Source organism: Eumetopias jubatus, unplaced genomic scaffold (genome assembly GCF_037043125.1).
Source record: "Eumetopias jubatus isolate StellerSeaLion01/CBP00866 unplaced genomic scaffold, mEumJub1_p1.0 scaffold_2, whole genome shotgun sequence".
Classification (NCBI taxonomy): domain Eukaryota; kingdom Metazoa; phylum Chordata; class Mammalia; order Carnivora; family Otariidae; genus Eumetopias; species Eumetopias jubatus.
In genome coordinates, this window is record NW_028274808.1 from 70337963 (window position 1) to 70356835 (window position 18873).

General features: G+C 36.7%; 1 pseudogene; it reads right to left on the reverse strand.

Moving 5' to 3' along the window:
• Positions 1 to 9473: 9473 nt before the first annotated feature.
• Positions 9474 to 9599, reverse strand: LOC114210219 (U2 spliceosomal RNA; annotated as a pseudogene).
• Positions 9600 to 18873: the final 9274 nt, after the last annotated feature.

An 18873-nucleotide genomic window follows, 5' to 3' on the forward strand; every position in this document is an offset into this window, starting at 1 on the left:
TAGGTCTTTCAACCATTTGGAGTCTATTTTTGTGTGTGGTGTAAGGAAATGGTCCAGTTTCATTCTTCTCCATGTGGCTGTCCAATTCTACCAACACCATTTGTTGAAGAGACTGTCTTTTTTCCATTGGACATTCTTTCCTGCTTTGTCAAAGATTAGTTGACCATAGAGTTGAGGGTCCATTTCTGGGGTCTCTATACTGTTCCAATGATCTATGGCTTTGTTTTTGTGCCAGTACCATACTGTCTTGATGATGACAGCTTTGTAATAGAAGTCCGGAATTGTGATGCTGCCAGCTTTGTTTTTCTTTTTCAAGATTCCTCTGGCTATTCGGGGTCTCTTCTGGTTCCATACAAATTTTAGGATTATTTGTTCCATTTCTTTGAAAAAGTGGTTGGTATTTTGATAGGGATTGCATTGAATATGTAGATTGCTCTAGGTAGCATTGACATCTTCACAATATTTGTTCTTCCAATCCATGAGCATGGAACGTTTTTCCATTTCTTTGTGTCTTCCTCAATTTCTTTCTTGAGGATTTTATGCTTTTCTGAGTACAGATCCTTTGCCTCTTTGGTTAGATTTAGTCCTAGGTATCTTATGGTTTTGGGTGCAATTGTAAATGGGATCGACTCCTTAATTTGTCTCTCTTCTGTCTTGTTGTTGGTGTATAGGAATGCCATTGATTTCTGTACATTGATTTTATATCCTGCCATTTTACTGAATTCCTGTATGAGTTCTAGCAGTTTTGGGGTGGAGTCTTTTGGGTTTTCCACATACAGTATCATATCATCTGCAAAGAGTGAGAGTTTGATTTCTTCTTTGCCGATTTGGATGCCTTGATTTCTTTTTGTTGTCTGATTGCTGTGGCTAGGACTTCTAATACTATGTTGAATAGCAGTGGTGATAGTGGACATCCCTGCCGTGTTCCTGACCTTAGGGGAAAAGCTGAGAGCTTTTCCCGATTGAGAATGATATTTGCTGTAGGTTTTTCATAGATGGCTTCTATGTTATTGAGGTGTGTACCCTCTATCCCTCTACTCTGAAGAGTTTTGATCAAGAAAGGATGCTGTACTTTGTCTAATGCTTTTTCTGCATCTATTGAGAGGATCATATGATTCTTGTTCTTTCTTTTGTTAATGTATTGTATCACGTTGATTGATTTGTGGATGTTCAACCAACCTTGCAGCCCAGGGATAATTCCCACTGGGTCATGGTGGATAATCCTTTTAATGTACTGTTGGATCCTATTAGCTAGTATTTTGGTGAGAATTTTTGCATCCGTGTTCATCAAAGGTAATGGTCTGTAATTCTCCTTTTTGATGGGATCTTTGCCTGGTTTGGGGATCAAGGTAATGCTGGCCTCATAAAATGAGTTTGGAAGTTTTCCTTCCATTCCTATTTTTTGGAACAGTTTCAGGAGAATAGGTATTAATTCTTCTTTAAATGTTTGGTAGAATTCCTCTGGGAAGCCATCTGGCCCTGGGCTTTTGTTTGTTGGGAGATATTTGATGACTGCTTGAATTTCCTTAGTGGTTATAGGTCTTTTCAAGTTTTCTATTTCTTCCTGGTTCAATTTTGGTAGTTGATACATTTCTAGGAATGCATCCATTTCTTCCAGGTTATCTAATTTGCTGGCATAGAGTTGCTCATAGTATGTTCTTATAATTGTTTGTATTTCTTTGGTGTTGGTTGTGATCTCTCCTCTTTCATTCATGATTTGGTTGATTTGGGTCATTTCTCTTTTCTTTTGGATAAGTCTGGCCAGGGGTTTACCAATCTTGTTAATTCTTCCAAAGAACCAGCTCCTAGTTTCATTGATATGTTCTACTGTTCTTCCATTTCTATTTCATTGATTTCTGCTCTGATCTTTATGATTTCTCTTCTCCTGCTGGGTTTAGGCTTTATTTGCTGTTTTTTCTCTAGCTCCTTTAGGTGTAGGGTTAGGTTGTGTATTTGAGACCTTTCTTGTTTCTTGAGAAAGGCTTGTATTGCTATATACTTTCCTCTCAGGACTGCCTTTGCTGTATCCCAAAGATTTTGAACAGTTGTGTTTTCATTTTCACTGGTTTCCATGTATTTTTTTAAATTCTTCTTTAATTTCCTGATTGACCCATTCATTCTTTAGTAGGATGCTCTTTAGCTTCCATGTATTTGAGTTCTTTCTGATTTTCCTCTTGTGATTGAGTACTAGTTTCAAAGCATTGTGGTCTTAAAATATGCAGGGAATAATCCCAATCTTTTGTACCAGTTGAGACCTGATTGTGACCTAAATGTGATCTATTCTGGAGAATGTTCCATGGGCATTAGAGAAGAATGTGTATTCCATTGCTTTGGGATGGAATGTTCTGAATATGTCTGTGAAGTCCATTTGGTCCAGTGTTTCATTTAAAGTCCTTATTTCCTTGTTGATCTTTTGCTTAGATGATCTGTCCATTTCAGTCAGGGGGGTGTTAAAGTCCCCCACTATTATTGTATTGTTGTCAATGTGTTTCTTTGCTTTTGTTATTAATTGCCTTATATAATTGGCTGCTCCCATGTTAGGGGCATAGGTATTTACAATTGTTAGATCTTCTTGTTGGATAGACCCTTTAAGTAGGATATAGTGTCCTTCCTCATCTCTTATTACAGTCTTTGTTTCAAAATCTAATTCGTCTGATATAAGGATTGCCACCCCAGCTTTTTTTGTTGTCCATTAGCACGGTAAATGGTTTTCTACCCCCTCACTTTAAATCTCAGAGTGTCTTTTGGTCCAAAATGAGTCTCTTGCAGACAGCATATCGATGGGTCTTGTTTTCTAATCCAATCTAATAGCCTGTGTCTTTTGATTGGGGCATTTAGCCCATTTACATTCAGGGTAAATATTGAAAGATATGAATTTAGTGCCATTGTATTGCCTGTAAGATGACTGTGACTGTTTATTGTCTGTGGTCCTTTCTGGTCTATGCTGCTTTTAGGCTCTCTCTTTGCTTAGAGGACCCCTTTCAATATTTCTTGGAGGGCTGGTTTCGTGTTTGCAAATTCCTTTAGTTTTTGTTTTTCCTGGAAGCTTTTTATCTCTCCTTCTATTTTCAATGACACCCTAGCTGGATATAGTATTCTTGGCTGCATATTTTTCTTATTTAGTGCTCTGAAGATATCATGCCAGTCCTTTCTGGCCTGCCAGGTCTCTGTGGATAGGTCTGTTGCCAATCTAATGTTTCCACCTTTATAGGTTACATATCTCTTCTCCCGAGCTGCTTTCAAGATTTTCTCTTTGTCTCTGAGACTCGTAAGTTTTACTATTAGATGTCGGGGTGTTGACCTATTTTTATTGATTTTGAGAGGGGTTCTCTGTGCCTCCTGGATTTTGATGCCTGTTTCCTTCCCCACATTAGGGAAGTTCTCTGCTATAATTTGCTCCCTTATACCTTCTGCCCCTCTCTCTTTTTCTTCTTCCTCTGGGATCCCAATTATTCTAATGTTGTTTCATCTTATTTATCGCTTATCTCTCGAATTCTGCCCTAGTGACCCAGTAGTTGTTCATCTCTTTTTCTCAGCTTCTTTATTTTCCATCATTTGGTCTTCTATATCGCTGATTCTCTCTTCTGCCTCATTTATCCTAGCAGTTAGTGCCCCCATTTTTTATTGCACCTCTTTAATAGCCTTTTTGATTTCGATTTGGTCAGTTTTTAGTTCTTTTATTTCTCCAGGAAGGGTGTCTCTAATAACTTCCATGCTTTTTTCAAGCCCAGCTAGTATCTTTAAAATCATGATTCTGAACTCTAGGTCCAACATCGTACTAATGTCCGTATTGAGTAGGTCCCTGGCAGACGGTACTACTTCTTGTTCCTTTTGCTGAGGTGTTTTTATTATTTTCTTCTTGTCATTTTGTCCAGAGGAGAACAGATGAATGAGAGAACAAAATGCTAACAGGTTAACAATGTCCCCAGCAAATATACTCTAAACAAATCAGAAAAGACCTGAAACCAGCGGCAAAGAAAGGGAAAGAAAGAAAGAGAAAAAAAAGAAAAAGATAAAAACAAACAAAAACAGAACAAAACAAAACAAAAAAACCAGAATATGATCAAATATGATCAGGCTGGTACTTAGATCAGTGCCACACACTAGATTTTGGGTGTATTTTGGTCTTTTAGAAGAAAGTTCCTCCTAAAATTGTAAAGAAAGAAAGACTATTTATGTACAAAATACGGGTTGATACAATGAAGGGATGGAAGATGACTGTAAAGATGAAAATTATAAAAGATTTTATAAAAGGAATTGATAAGATAAAAAGTTGTTTGAAAATAGAAAGAAGAAGATTAAAAAAAAGGGGGGAGAGAATGTGATCAGGCAGGAGACTAGAACAAAGCCATACACTAGTGATTTAGGGTATATTTTGATCTGTTAGAAGAAACTGTATCTCAAAATTTTAAAGAGAGAACAACTTATATATATATGCCAAAAATAAGGGTAACTTCTATGAAGGGATAGAATATGATCTAAAAATGAAAAATAAAAATGTTTTTTTAAGAAAGGGATTGATAAGATGTTGGTTGAAAAAGGGAAAAAGAAAAATTCAAAAAAAAAAGTTAAAAAAATTAACTTTGAAAAACTAATGAATCATGGTAAAAAAGCCCTGAATTCTATGTGCATTATTCCCCTAGCGCTGGAGTTCTCCCGTTCTCCTTGATCAGTAAACTTGGTCTGGCTGGCTGTTCGTGCTGATCTTCTGGGGGAGGGGCCTGTTGCCATGGTTCCCAAATGTCTTTGCCGGAGGCGGAATTGCCCCACCCTTGTCGGTCCGGGCTAAGCAATCTGCTCGCGTTTGCTCTCGGGAGCTTTTGTTCCCTGCAAGCTCTCGATACAGCTTTGGAGGATGAGAGTGAAAATGGTGGCCTCCCAATCTCTGCCTGGAGGAGCCAAGAACTTGGGGCCCCGCTCCTCAGTGCACCCCCAGAGAAAAGCAGTCATTCACTCCTGTCTCCCTAGTCTCCGGCTGCACTCCGTGCTCACCCGGCCTGTGACTGTGTGTTTCTATCTCTGGCACCTGACTCGGTGTGGAGTCTCCAAACCCAGCAGATCCCTGAGGTGCGCTCCCACGGCATCCCTCCCCAGGGAGGAAGGGGAGTCTCCCCCGCTCTGCCGCTTGTTGGGTCCCTGCTGGAGGAGCAGTGGCCCGACTGTGCCTCGGATCACAGTTTATGGCAACCCCGAGCTGAGAGCCCGCGCCTCGGCTCCGTCTCTGCAGCCGCCTTCCCCGCTCCGATACCTGGGAGCTCTGACGCACTCAGGCACCCCCGGTCTTTCTGTGACCCTGATGGTCTTGAGACCACACTGTCCCGCGAGGGTTCCACCTCCCGCTTAGCCACTGGAGCGACGTCCCTCAGCGGAGCTGACTTCTAAAAGTTCCGATTTTGTGCTCCGCGGCTCTATCACTTGCCAGAAGTGGCCAACGGAGGCCCCCTCCCCCGCCGTCTATCCTCCCGAATATCGCCTCAGATTCACTTCTCCACACGTCCTACCTTCCAGTAAGTGGTCGCTTTTCTGTTCAGAGAGTTGTTGTTACTCTTTTCTTCGATCTCCTGTTGAGTTCGTAGGTGTTCAGAATGGTTTGATCCCCATTCAGCTGAATTCCTGAGACCAGACGAAATCCAGGTCTCCTATTCCTCTGCCATCTTGCTCCTGATTCCACATCATTAGTTTCTGATGTAGTGTTCCATGATTCACTGAAGAGTTTTCCTTTTAATATGTCAAAATTCAAGTAGTACAAACAAATTAGATAAATACCTATCCATATTTATGAATAATTTTTGACACAATAAATAAGTCACAATAAACCTGACTATAGTATGTTATTGTAGGGTGAGTGTAGACAGTGCATTCAAATTCCCATTATTTCAGTATTTTGGTATTTTTTGAGTTTTGAGTATTTGATCTGAGGAGAAACTTTCAGTTTCAGTTGTTAATAAGTACATGTTAATAAGTACTTTCTTAAGGAAGCAAAAAAACAAGCTGATTTTAGCATGTTTCTAGTCACAGTTGTGATCGTTCACATTCATGATTTCCCTTTGGTCAGTCTTTTCTGGCCCTGCATAGCAGACCAGCATTCAGGCCATTTCTTAGCACTGTCTTGGTGTAAAGATATTCCTTAATGAAAGGCAGAGATGGAAATTGTATCTCTCTCACTGAGCTTGAGCCTAGAGCATATTGCTAAGAAGGGAAAATCCTGTCTATTGCAGGCTTATAGTTCCAGAGGCCCTTTCACATTGTGTTCAAATCTATTAACAAACAGAAAACATCACCTTTTGATTAGCTCCTCTGTATGTTTCTGAATGAAGTTGCCATTTATCATGTGTGAGGCCTATCTGAATTATTTCAGTAATGTTCCAGATTTTATGCAAATAAGGTTCTCACATTACCAAGAAAAAGGACAAACAATATTTAAGACAGATGAGTTAATAACACATACTTTCATTAATTTAATCAAAGATATTTCTTCCACCTAATACATACATTAATGACTCTGACAGCAGGGGAAACAGGATAGAAAAAAGAAAATCAGAGGAAAAGGACCTTCCAGAAAAATTTGACTATACAATATGAATTTAAAGATAATTTCAACATATCTAAAATTTACCTACATGATGTTGTCCTACATAGTTTCAAGAATTATTAGAAACTCCAAATAATTTATATTTTATAAGTAAAATTCAATGAGATACTAGAATACTTAGAAACACACTACCTATGTGATTAATTAAAACTTTGAGTCACTTTGAGTTATTGTTTTTATTTCATAAATATTTGCTGCTGACAGAAAACAGTAAGAGTTATTTTAGCTGTAGTAATCAAAACAGTACGGTACTGGCACAAAAATAGACACATAGATCAATGGAATAGAATAGAAAGCCCAGAAATAAACCCACATTTATATGGTCAATTAATCTGTGACAAAGGAGCCAAGAATATACAACAGGGAAAAGACAGCCTCTTCAATAAACAGTGTTGGGGAAAGTGAACTGCTACATGCAAAATAATGAAACTGGACCACTTTCTTACATCATACAGAAAAACTAACTCAAAATGGATTAAATACCTTAATATGAGACCTGAAATCATAAAAGTCCTAAAAGAAAAGATAAGCAGTAAACTCATGGACGTGGGCCCTAGCAATATTTTTCTGTATATGTCTCCCCAGGCAAGGGAAACAAAAGAAAAATAAACAATTGGAACTACACCAAAATAAAAAGGTTTTCAACAGCAATGGAAACCATCAAGGGTGCCTGGGTGGTTCAGTCGGTTAAGCGTCTTCTTTCGGCTCAGGTCATGATCCCAGGGTCCTGGAATCGAGTCCCACGTCGGGCTCCCTGCTCAGCAGGAAGCCTGCTTCTTCCTCTCCCTCTGCTGCTTCCACTGCTAGTGCTCTCCTGCTCTCTCGTTCTGTCAAATAATTAAATAAAATCTTCAAAGGAAACCATCAACAAAATGAAAAGGCAAGCTTACTGAATGGGAGAAGATATTTGCAAATGATATATCTGATAAGAGATTAACATGCAAAATATATAAATACCTCCTACAAATGAACACCAAGAAAATCCCAAATAATCTGGTTAAAAATGTTCTGTGGACCTGAATAGACATTTTTCCAAAGAAGACATACAGATGATACCAGACACATGAAAAGAGGCTCAACATCACTAATCAGGGAAATGCAAATCAAAACCACAATGGCATATCACCTCACATCTGTCACAATGACTAGTAACAAAAAGACAAGAAACAAGTGTTGGAGAGGATGTAGAGAAAAAGGAACCCTCACGCACTGTTGGTGCGAATGTAAATTGGTGCAACCACTATGTAAAACAGTATAAGGGTTCCTCAAAAAATAAAAATAGAAATAAAATACAATGCAGTAATTCCATTTCTGGGTATTTACTTGAAGAAAACGAAAACACTAATTTGAAAACATATATGCACCCTTATGTTTACTGAAGCATTATTTACAATAGCCAAGGTATGGAAGCAACTTAAGTGTCTCTCGATAGATTAATGGATAAAGAAGATGTGGTATATAAAAACAACGGAATATTATTGGTCATAAAAAAGAATGAAATCTTGCCATTCACTGAAACATAGGCTAAGTGAAATAAGTCATAAGGATATAGACAAATATTATGTGATTTCACTTATATGGGAATATAAAAAAACAAAACAAAGGAACAAAAAAAACCCCTAAACAAACAACAATAATAGTAACAATAGAAACAGACTCATAAATATAGAAAGCAAATTGGTGGTTGCCAGAGAGGGGGGCTGTGGGGTAGGAGAGATAAGTGAGGAGGATTAGAGGTACAAACTTCCAGTTATAAAATAACTAAGTCACAGGGATGAAAAGTATACTATAGGGAATACAGTCAATAAAATCATAATAAAAAAGAGTTCCTTTACTGATTAAATGTGTTATACATATTTCTGATGATTGGCTACACTTATACAAATTATGTAATAAAGCCATTTCAGAGTCTTACTGGATAAAATACTCAGAGTTCAAAATACAAAATATGATTTCTCATAACTAATATACTTGGTGCTTAACCTCTTTCATTTGTGAAATATTTAGTAGATTATGTCTTATCCACTTTCTTCTTCGAAAAGCCCACAATCTTTCATTTGGATAAGGTCTTAGGGAAATGTCCAGAAGGAACAAATGCATAACATATCAAATGAAATCCTGTAGGCAATGTATAATTCATATCAAACAGCAGATTTATTTGTTGGTTGAAAAATGATCTTTTTCTTTTCAGTTCAGTGAACCTAAGAATTATTCCAAAAACAATTTAGCACCTTTCTCATCTATTTCTAATTACAAAGTTATATTACTGAAAATACTTGGTATTTTGCATACACATATACAGTCTTTGGAATATGTATACATTGTCCCTCATCTAGCACATGCTTTCCTCACCTGAATACATGAACAGGTGCACTTTAAAAGAAAAATAAGCACACACATTTTCTTTTTTTTTAAGATTTTATTTATTTTATTTATTAGAGAGCAGAGTGAGAAAGAGAGTAGGTGGAGCGAGATGGAGGAAGGGGCAGAGAGAGAGGGAGAAGCAGACTCCCCACGGAGCAGGGAGCTCGATATGGGGCTCGATCCCAGGATCCTGAGACCATGACCTGAGCCGAAGGCAGACGCTTAACTGACTGACCCACCCAGGCGCCCCAGCACACATATTTTCTTATGGCAATAACTCACTTGCCCTCTTTTATTTCACCTCTACATATGCGTAAATGTAGTAAAAGAAAGGTTTTAGAAAACAAAACTAACAATAACCTATAGGTAAGCTTGTAATTCCCCAACTGTTTGATCATATTTGGTGCCAGGACTTCTCTGACATAACCATACAATTAATTAACTAATTATCACTGACACATGCTCCTTCTCCTCACCATTGAAATAACTGAAGCATGAAAAAGCAGAACTAAAACATAGAGGATATATATGCTTTATTATTTTATGATAGAGCTGGGCAGACTACTATCTCACTTGGCTCACATTTTTAAACTGATAAGAACAGATACTACACTTGATCTTAGCCAAAAGGCCGAGAAGTGATTGGCTCACATTTTTAAGCACCTATTACTAATCCATTCACTAACTTTACCTTCTGAATGACACTTCCCCTGGTCACTTAATATTTAAAATTACTACTCTTCCACTCCATTCCCTGTATCTTGTTTTTCTTTTTCTGTTTGCCCTAGCACTCACCGACATTCTAATATCCCATCAGAGCAAAGCTCTGTTTAGTAAATTGATAAATCCCAGCATTTAGAACAGTGCCTGACAGTATAGCCTGTTGTCATTAGGTTTTGCTGAATCTTCCTTTTGAGAAAGCTGAGGTCTAGAGAGGTTAGCTCGTTTACCCAGGGTGATACAACTGGGAAGACACTGCCTGGTTCCAAAGTCTTAGCCCCACACTAGAGTGTTTCTTTTACTTGTGAAGATAAACCTTCACTTGCTTAAGCTGACTGGCATTCCCTGCAACAACTCCCCAGTGAGACAAACTTGATGTTGCATAGCCATGGCACAATATTAAGATCAGATTGACTAGAAGAGTGTGTGTTAGCTTTGAGGAAAATCAATTATGATGTAAGTTTATTTCTTAAGACAATAAACTGAGATAAGTTTTCTTTGAAATGTATCATTGGTGTACTTAATGTATTTTGCAACTGATTTTGATCGTTTCTAACGCCCCCCCGTTATGTGCTGATCTGTGCACCCCAAAATTCATATATTGAAGTCCTAACACCCAATATCTCAGAATGTGACTATTTATGGAGGTAGGGAAGGTCCTAGAAGACAAAGTAAAATGAGGGCATACGGGTGGACCCTAATCCAATATGACTGGATTTCTAAGTCAATTTCTAAGATATTTGGGCACATACACACACAGACTGAGGGGTGGCCATGTGAGGACACAGTGAGGAGGCAGCTGTCTGCAAGCCAAAAAGAGAGGCCCTTATGAGAAACCAAATCTGCTGACACATTGAACTTGGATTTCCAGCCTCCAAAATCGTAGAAAAAAAAAATCTGTTGTTTAAGCCACACCATCTATAGTATTTTGTAATGGCAACCCTAGCAAACTATCATGAAATAAAGCAAATCATAATTTTATCCAGAAAAGAAATGTAGAGAGAAAAATTTTCTTTCTTTTTTTTTTTTGAGAGAAAAATTTTCTTATTTGGAAATTTGTGTGTGTGTGTATGTATGTCAGTAGACAAAATTAAAAAAATTAAAAAGCAGTGAATTAATACCTATTACCACATTAATGTGCATTTTGAAAGGAAGGAGAGAGAGGTACATGAAGAAATGCTTCCAGAAAGAGAGAATTCTGCATGGTTCAGAGAATTTTTTGCAAAAAAACTGCCAGAATTGAAGTAAACTTCTGTCTCTTCTTTAGAATCACAGTGCTGTTGTTTATTTCAAACCTACTATTTAAATACAGGAATGTTTAATGGCACAGGGATTGGAGACACAAGCCCTAGCCAAAAGTAGTTCAATGGGTTCAAAATCTTAGGAGTTTACTCTCAAAACAAATACATGTAGCCAATTTTATGTGTGCATTAAAGTATTTAGAATTTAGACCAACAAGAGGTTTTTGTGGGGGAAGTCTGTTTTATCACTGGTTCAGTTTAAAATTGCCAGTGCAGGGGCACCTAGGTGGCTCAGTCGTTAAGCATCCGCCTTCGGCTCAGGTCATGATCCCAGGGTCCTGGAATCAAGCCCCGCGTCGGGCTCCCTGCTCAGCTGCTTCTCCTTCTCCCCACCTCCTGCTCATACTCTCTTTCTCACTATCTCTCTCTCTGTCAAATAGATAAAATCTTATATATATATATAAAATAAAAAAATAAAAATAAAATTGCCCGTGCTTTGTGATGATAAAAAGTCCAACTTTTAGGGTGTCTGGGTCTCTCAGTTGGTTAAGTGTCTACCTTTGGCTCAGGTCATGATCCCAAGGTCCTGGGATCAAGTCCTGCATTGACCTCCTTGCTCAGCGGGGAGCCTGCTTTTCCCTCTGCCGTCCAGTCCCCCTGCTTGTGCTCTCTCTTTCTCTTTCTCTCTGACAAATAAATAAAATCTTAAAAAAAAAGTAAATAAGTCCAACTTAAATAAGTTGGACTTATTTAAAAAAAAGTCCAACTTTTAATTGATACTAATGTGAATTTTTAAAAAAATTTTCTACAGACAGTGCATCCCTAATTGCTGAATTGCCAACCTCACAGCCAACCACATTTTATTTTTAACCACATCTTAATGATTTTCCCTCAACAGGAATTTTTCCTGTTTTCCATTCCGATATATCTGTAATAATTTTCAAGTAAAACTTGTTTTGTTTGTCAGGGGCATCGGGGTGATGCAGTTGGTTAAGGATCGGACTCTTGGTTTCAGCTCAGGTCATGATCTCAGGATCATGGGATTGAGCCCTGCATGGGGCTCATGCTCAACAAGGAATCTGCTTGGGATTCCTTCTCTCTCTCTTCCTCTTCCCCTCCCCCCCTAAAATAAGTAAATACATCTTGGGAAAAAACCTTGCTTTGTTTGTCTACATAGCATATCACAGGTTTTACCAGCATAAAACAAGGATGCAGTGGCTTAAATACTGACAAAGTGAATGATCCCTTTTGGCTCTGTATCAAGATGGCCTGTTTTTCATGGAGATACTTTTTACCCAAGGAATTTTGAAAATTCCTAGGTATTGACACAGCTGTTTGGACCTGGATGATGCTGACCTGGAAGAAATGTCCTGTGTGTGGAACCCTGTCTGAAACTCTCCTTCCAAGTTGCATGGCAGGTGGGGGCCCCTGTTGCTTTCCTGGCTGTATAGGAGATTCTCAGATGCCCATGTGTCCCTCCTTTTCCTATTGATAGGTCTCTTCAGAAATCACCTTGAACTAACAGATCCTTCATTTTGTGTACTGCCTAGCCAAAAGGCTGAGGCATTGAGAAGACGAAGAACAAAGCTGCATTGATGCTAAAATGCTATGGTCCTTTGTATTTATTTAGTTGACCAATACTAACATGCCAGGTATCATTCTAACTTAAGAGAACATATTTAATATTTGCCATGGCATATGAGACAGACAGTATTTCTACTTCCACTGTACAAATGGGGAAATTGAAGCACACAGATATAAAGTGATCTGCTCAAGGTGCGCAGTTAAGAGGTGCCGAACTGGAATCGGCAACCAAGCCACCTGTCTCCAGAACTCTTGCTGTTAGCCTCTAAGCTATGCAACTTCTTGCAGGCACACAGCCCTTGCCCCCACACAACCACATGTTTCTCCAACAGTTGAGGTCATTTCTGGAATCATGCACAAATTCCCTCAATATTTTCAACCATTTATTTCTTGGTGCTGAGTGCAACCCATTGATCTCCACTCCCCATCTGCTACAACCTGCCCTCTTCTTTTTGGAGACACTTCTTTTCTGTACTCTGCGTCCTTTCCTGTCATCTGGTCTCCACTGTGGTTACCCATGCCCGTCAAGTGTAATAGCTGCCAAGTAGAGAAGGACCAACAATTATGGGATTGCATGGGAATCTGGGTAGATAAATCCCTAGATTATAATTAGATGTTTTGAAAATAAATATCTAAGGTAGAGAAAGTTACCAGATGTCTTTGGGAGATCAAAATATTATTGCCAAGTCATTTAAATCCAAGGTAAAAGGTGTTGGAATCAAATCTGGACTATGTTCAAGATTCATTTATTCCTTTAGTGTTCCCAACAATATAAAATCTACTTTTTTTTTCTCCTTTCCATGACACTGCTGATACTCATCTGCCATCCCACAGGATTTCCTAGTCTCTTGATGGATCAATTAAATATACTCTATTTTCTCTTGTCTTTCATTCTGGGAATAAAAGAAAAAAATACTTTTTCTCTCTCTGTAGGAGAATAAAAAGAGAAAAATACTAAAAGCCTAGACCAGAGTAGTTCATAAGGAAAAGAAGGGGTGTGAGAAAATATCTAGGGAATGAGAAGTGTTGTCATTCTTCCTTGACCAAAAGAAATGCTTTTAAGTAGAAAGAGGTATCCTGGTATCAAATGCCCACCACTGTAAAATAATGAAGAAATGTAAAAGTACTTGAGATCAAAACAGGTATACAGAAATGGCTTTAAAAACTTACCTGCACAGTTACAGCAGGGAGTTCAGCATGACATTTTAGTTTTCTTTCTCTATTATGAAATTTCTGCTCTGCTTCTTTAAAAATGTATTTTATTAAAATATATATTAAATTTTTTTCCTTTTATTCCCAGAATGAGAGAAAAGAGAAAATAAAACAAATATATTTCATAAATTATATGTGTATATATATATATGTACATTGTATATAAATAAATTATATATAAATTTCATATCAATAAAGGAACATCTCTCTTTTGTACCCCACTTATTGCATAGCTTATGTGACATATTTTAGTGAGCTATGGCCATGAATACATAAATTTGAAGCTTATTTACTAGGTATTTCCAGCAAAATTTTTTGCTGATAAGACCTCCATTACCTCAACTATCTGTTTTTACTGATAAATACCATTATTGTGTTTACCAAGAAGTCTGGAGTGCATGTTCAAACGGGGATTTGATGGGGTCATCTCTTTATCTCTGGATGTGTCTGGTACAGGAAAAGAATAGGTCACAGAACCTGGGCTAACCTTGCCTTCTCAGTCTTTCATTACACTGGAAAGAGATGCACTTGTTACAGAATGACACTTAGGTCACAAAGGAGTGCCACAGCTGGTCATACTTTCAACACAACCTTTTCTAATTTAGAAAGGATACATAGGCTATCCTTCTGAAGTCATGATCCAATCAATTCTTTCTTTTTTATGAGTAGATGTGCAAAGTGTAATAATCTTGAGGTATGTACATGTGTCTGTTTTATATATAAATTAAAATACACAACCTCATGTAAATTTTATTGAGGTATAATTGGCATTTACTATGTATAATATAGTTTCTTTATTAAAGTATAATTGACATATAATATACTATTAATTTCAGATGTACATTATTGTGATTCAGTGTTTTTATACATTACATAATGATCCCTCTGATAAGTCTAGTTATGAAAGGTCACCATACAAAGTTATTATTATTGACTGTATTCCTCATGCTGTACATTACATCCTCATGACTTATTTATTTTATAACTGGAAGACTGAACCTCTTAATTCTTCAGGCTCCACCAACATGCAGACTCCAATTAGTTGGAGAGAAGAACCATCATGGTACGTGGAGAACTGTTCATAAAAATAATGGCTCTATATGTGGTTGTAGAAGCATGTAAAGTACAAAAATAAGAAACTTCAGAGAGGGGTCCTAAAGACCTAGAGAAACAAAAAAAGTGCCAAACACTGAATGGGGCATCTTTGCTTGGAGGCATTTCTTGTACTGTTGATTCATATTTTGTACCTACGAGAGCTGTGTATATGACTAAAGACAAATAAAAGTGTGGCCACAGAAGTGTTTTAGCTTGCTTTCTAGGTCATTGAACCAGGAAAAATCAACATTATATGATAAACCAATGCACTGCTATCTTTTCTCCAAAATAATACACACACTTTCCTGACACATATGCACACACACACACGCACACACACACACACATATACACACCTCCCCCTTTTTTTTTTTAAAGATTTTATTTATTTATTTGACAGAGAGAGACACAGCGAGAGAGGAAACACAAGCAGAAGGGGTGGGAGAGGGAGAAGCAGGCTTCCCGTGGAGCAGGGACCTCGATGTGGGGCTCAATCGCAGGACCCTGGGATCATGAGCTGAGCTGAAGGCAGACACTTAACAACTGAGCCACCCAGGCGCCCCCACACCTCCCCATTTTACTATAAGTTATTAAACAGAGCTACTAGTCCCTACAGAGTTAGTAGGGAATAAAGTTTTCCACCTTTCCCCAATATGGTTTAATTATATAGACTCTCACCAAATGGTTTACTATCAGATGTTGAATCTCTTGGCATCATAAGAAACAGAATCCCATGTGTCAGTTTTGGAAGCCCAGTGTGGGCAAGACGTGCATAAAACAAAAGATTCTTCTTTGCAAGAAGGGTAGATCTTTTATTACTCACAGATTTCAGTTAGTTACTTTCTAACTTCAAATTCTTGTTTATATTGTGAAAGAAACCGATGGTCTGTTTGTAAGGGCTATCCAATACCTTTTATGACGTGGATGTGCGCTTTAAAATGATGAAAATTTGTAGAAATAAAAGGTTCTTGTTGAGTGTAAAACATTTTCAATGCTGCAATTTTGAAATTTTTTTTTGTTTTTACAAAATATTGATTTAAGCAAAAAATTTCCTCCTATATAAAATGCCAATATACAGAAAGATTTAATAGTAATAAGTTCTTGATATAGAACATTATCTTCTGTGTTTTATAGACACCAGAATTCATATGAGTAAGTTTAGGCAAAATGTACATTTCTAATGCTTCTTAAAACTAATATTAGAAAATATCTACCTTTGATAAAAACATACACTTCCTCGAACATACAACTAAATATTTGTTCTTTTCTTTGAAGTAGAGAGTAAAATTTTAAGCTTATAGACTCTCTCCAATGTTTTAATATCAGTGTATATTTAACAACACAAGACACTGAGTACCATTAATTATCAGAACATCAGTGGACACAGGACAAACTATGAACAAAACTATATTTGATTGTCAACCCAAAAACATTCTCTCTCTAATCTTGGAATATTTCCTTATTTTCTCTAATTTACTGTTTCCTTGTAGTTAAAATGGCTAACTCATATTTTTTGACCAAAAGAAATATATGAAAGCAACTACTCATTTCTAAGTATATATATGATGGTAATAAATACTAATAATTATTTCTATTATCAGTGGTGTCTCCTATTTTAGTGGCTATATACAGCCTTTTGGGAAGAAAGTCCTTTATCAATATATTAACATTTTATACCTACTTCCCACTTTAAAAATACAGGTTTTTATGTCAGGACATCTTCATAAAGATCATTTAGGATTTAGCATCTAGCTAGCATTTATACGTGGCAAATGATATCAATTCCATTTAAAAGTATTGCTCATAAATTTCACAAGGCAGGGTGAACTTTATTTTAGAAATTAGAAATCTGATACCTCTGTGAATAGTGGCTTGCTGAACTCAAAATACAATATTGTTGAATACATGTGCAAATTGTGTCCCCAATTTCAACCGAAGACTATGATTCAGAGCAAATCAAAGCAAAGTGCCATATTTTTAAAAAGGTAATATTAAAAAAAATCTTATGCTGATTGAAAGATAATCATGTGATTTTAAGCAATGTTGAAGAATTATATCTTCTTACTTATTATCATAATAGTAGTATTATCACTCAAAACAATCCAGTTAACTACATTTCCTTCATGCGCACTGAGGATGTTTTCAGTGTCTTCTGAAATTTTTTCCTCTTATTTGACATATTCTAGAGAAGACAGACAATCTCAAGTGAATGTGTCCATTATAGCTCATTTATTAATAACTCTGAAATTATTTGTTAGGCTGTATATACATACATACATAATGTTTTGCTTTAAATAGTAATGAGATAAACCTCTCCCTCCATCACATAACTTTAGATGCTTGTTTTATAGAAAAGATTCATTAGTAAATTCAACATATTCAGCCTAAGGAACACACTGAAATACTGTCAATTGTAAGTTTGCCAAAAGAGCCATTAATTAAGTAAAACAATATATATAAGTAAATATTTTAAAATGTTTTTCTGAAAATGATCAGGTTTTTTTTTACTAACTAGATCTTTCATGTAAGCATCAGAAAACCATCTCATTAATGAAAATAAACAACGGAGGAAGGAAAGGACATTGGGCATCTATGTGATTCTGATATTATTATTAAAATGCAATTGCAAATTTAAAATACTAATGCAACATTTTCTAGTTTATGCCCCAAAGATGTAAAGTTCTTCTTCTATAAATTAGTTTTAGAAATTTATTTAATATTGCTGACAGAGTTGTTTGCTTTTTTTTTTTTAACTGGGATGCTTTGAAGAATAATATAATAACTGGGTTAATATCTGCATAAATGAATATTGTAATTGCTCTATACACTGCAGTTAGAGTGGGCAAATACCACAGACTCACCAGATTTCAAACACAAGCAGTTATATTTCCTTCATTTAGCTACAATTTCTTCAACTTGTCACCAAAATTACTGTCTATTAAGATTTACTAATAAATGAATGCAACAAAGTTGCCTATAGTTCACAGGGCACTAGTAATGCACTGATGATTTTAATACTTTGAATAAAAACAGAATGGCACAGTCTTTTCATATTTTGGTGACTGGAGCCATTTAGCTTTACATCATATCAAAGCATAAGGCAGATCCCAATTTTTCCTTAAATATGTATCGCTTTAACAGAAAGAAGAGAGCAGAGAACATTAAGAGTAAGAGGGTACAAGATGTTTTTGTTTTTTGGTTTTTTTTCCAGATATAAAAGGCTGATTGTAATAATTGTAATGCAGGATAGATTATATTGATTGTATGTTAACAACTCTATTTTATGTGATAGCTATATCAGATTTAACAAACTGGAAGATTTTATTTTTAATGTATATCAGACCTATTAACTGTTTATTACAAACATAATTCAGTATTAATGACTCAGTCCAACAAAGGGCAATACTTAGTAAATGGAGTAAAAGTTACATCTGAAATTTAGGCTATATTCCAAATAATTTTAAGACCAAGTCTTTAGCAAAGTGGATCGCCCTGGATACATGTTAAAATCACCTATGGCAGGAAGGGATATAAGAGGAGATTTATTAATATATTCCAGTGTCTAAGTCCCACCTCAGTTAAATCAGATTTTTGAAGGTTAAGCCCAGGTGTCAGTTAGTTAAAAAAAAAAAATTGCAGGGGCACTTGGGTGTCTCAGTCAGTTAAGTGTCTAACTCTTGATTTTGGCTCAGGTCATGGTCTCAGGGTTGTGAGATCTAGCCCCATGTCGGGCTCCACACTCCGTGAAGGGTCTGCTTAAGATGCCCTCTCCTTCCCCTTCTGCCCCTCCCCCCATGTTTGCTCTCTCTCTCTCTCTCAAAAAAAAAAAAATTCCAAGTAATTTTAAAGTACGTAGGAATTAAGAAATCCTGATTAGTGAATACATTCCATTCTAGGCAAACTTGGTTGTGTTGTAGAAAATGTTGGAGAGTAAAGGTATTATGAACAGTTTTACTGTATGTAAATAGCTTCATCAGAAACTTCAAAAAGAAAAGAAAAATGCTCTTAGTTTTTTCTAACAATGTATTGTTCCACAGATGAAAGATTTACTACTGTGGCAAACAG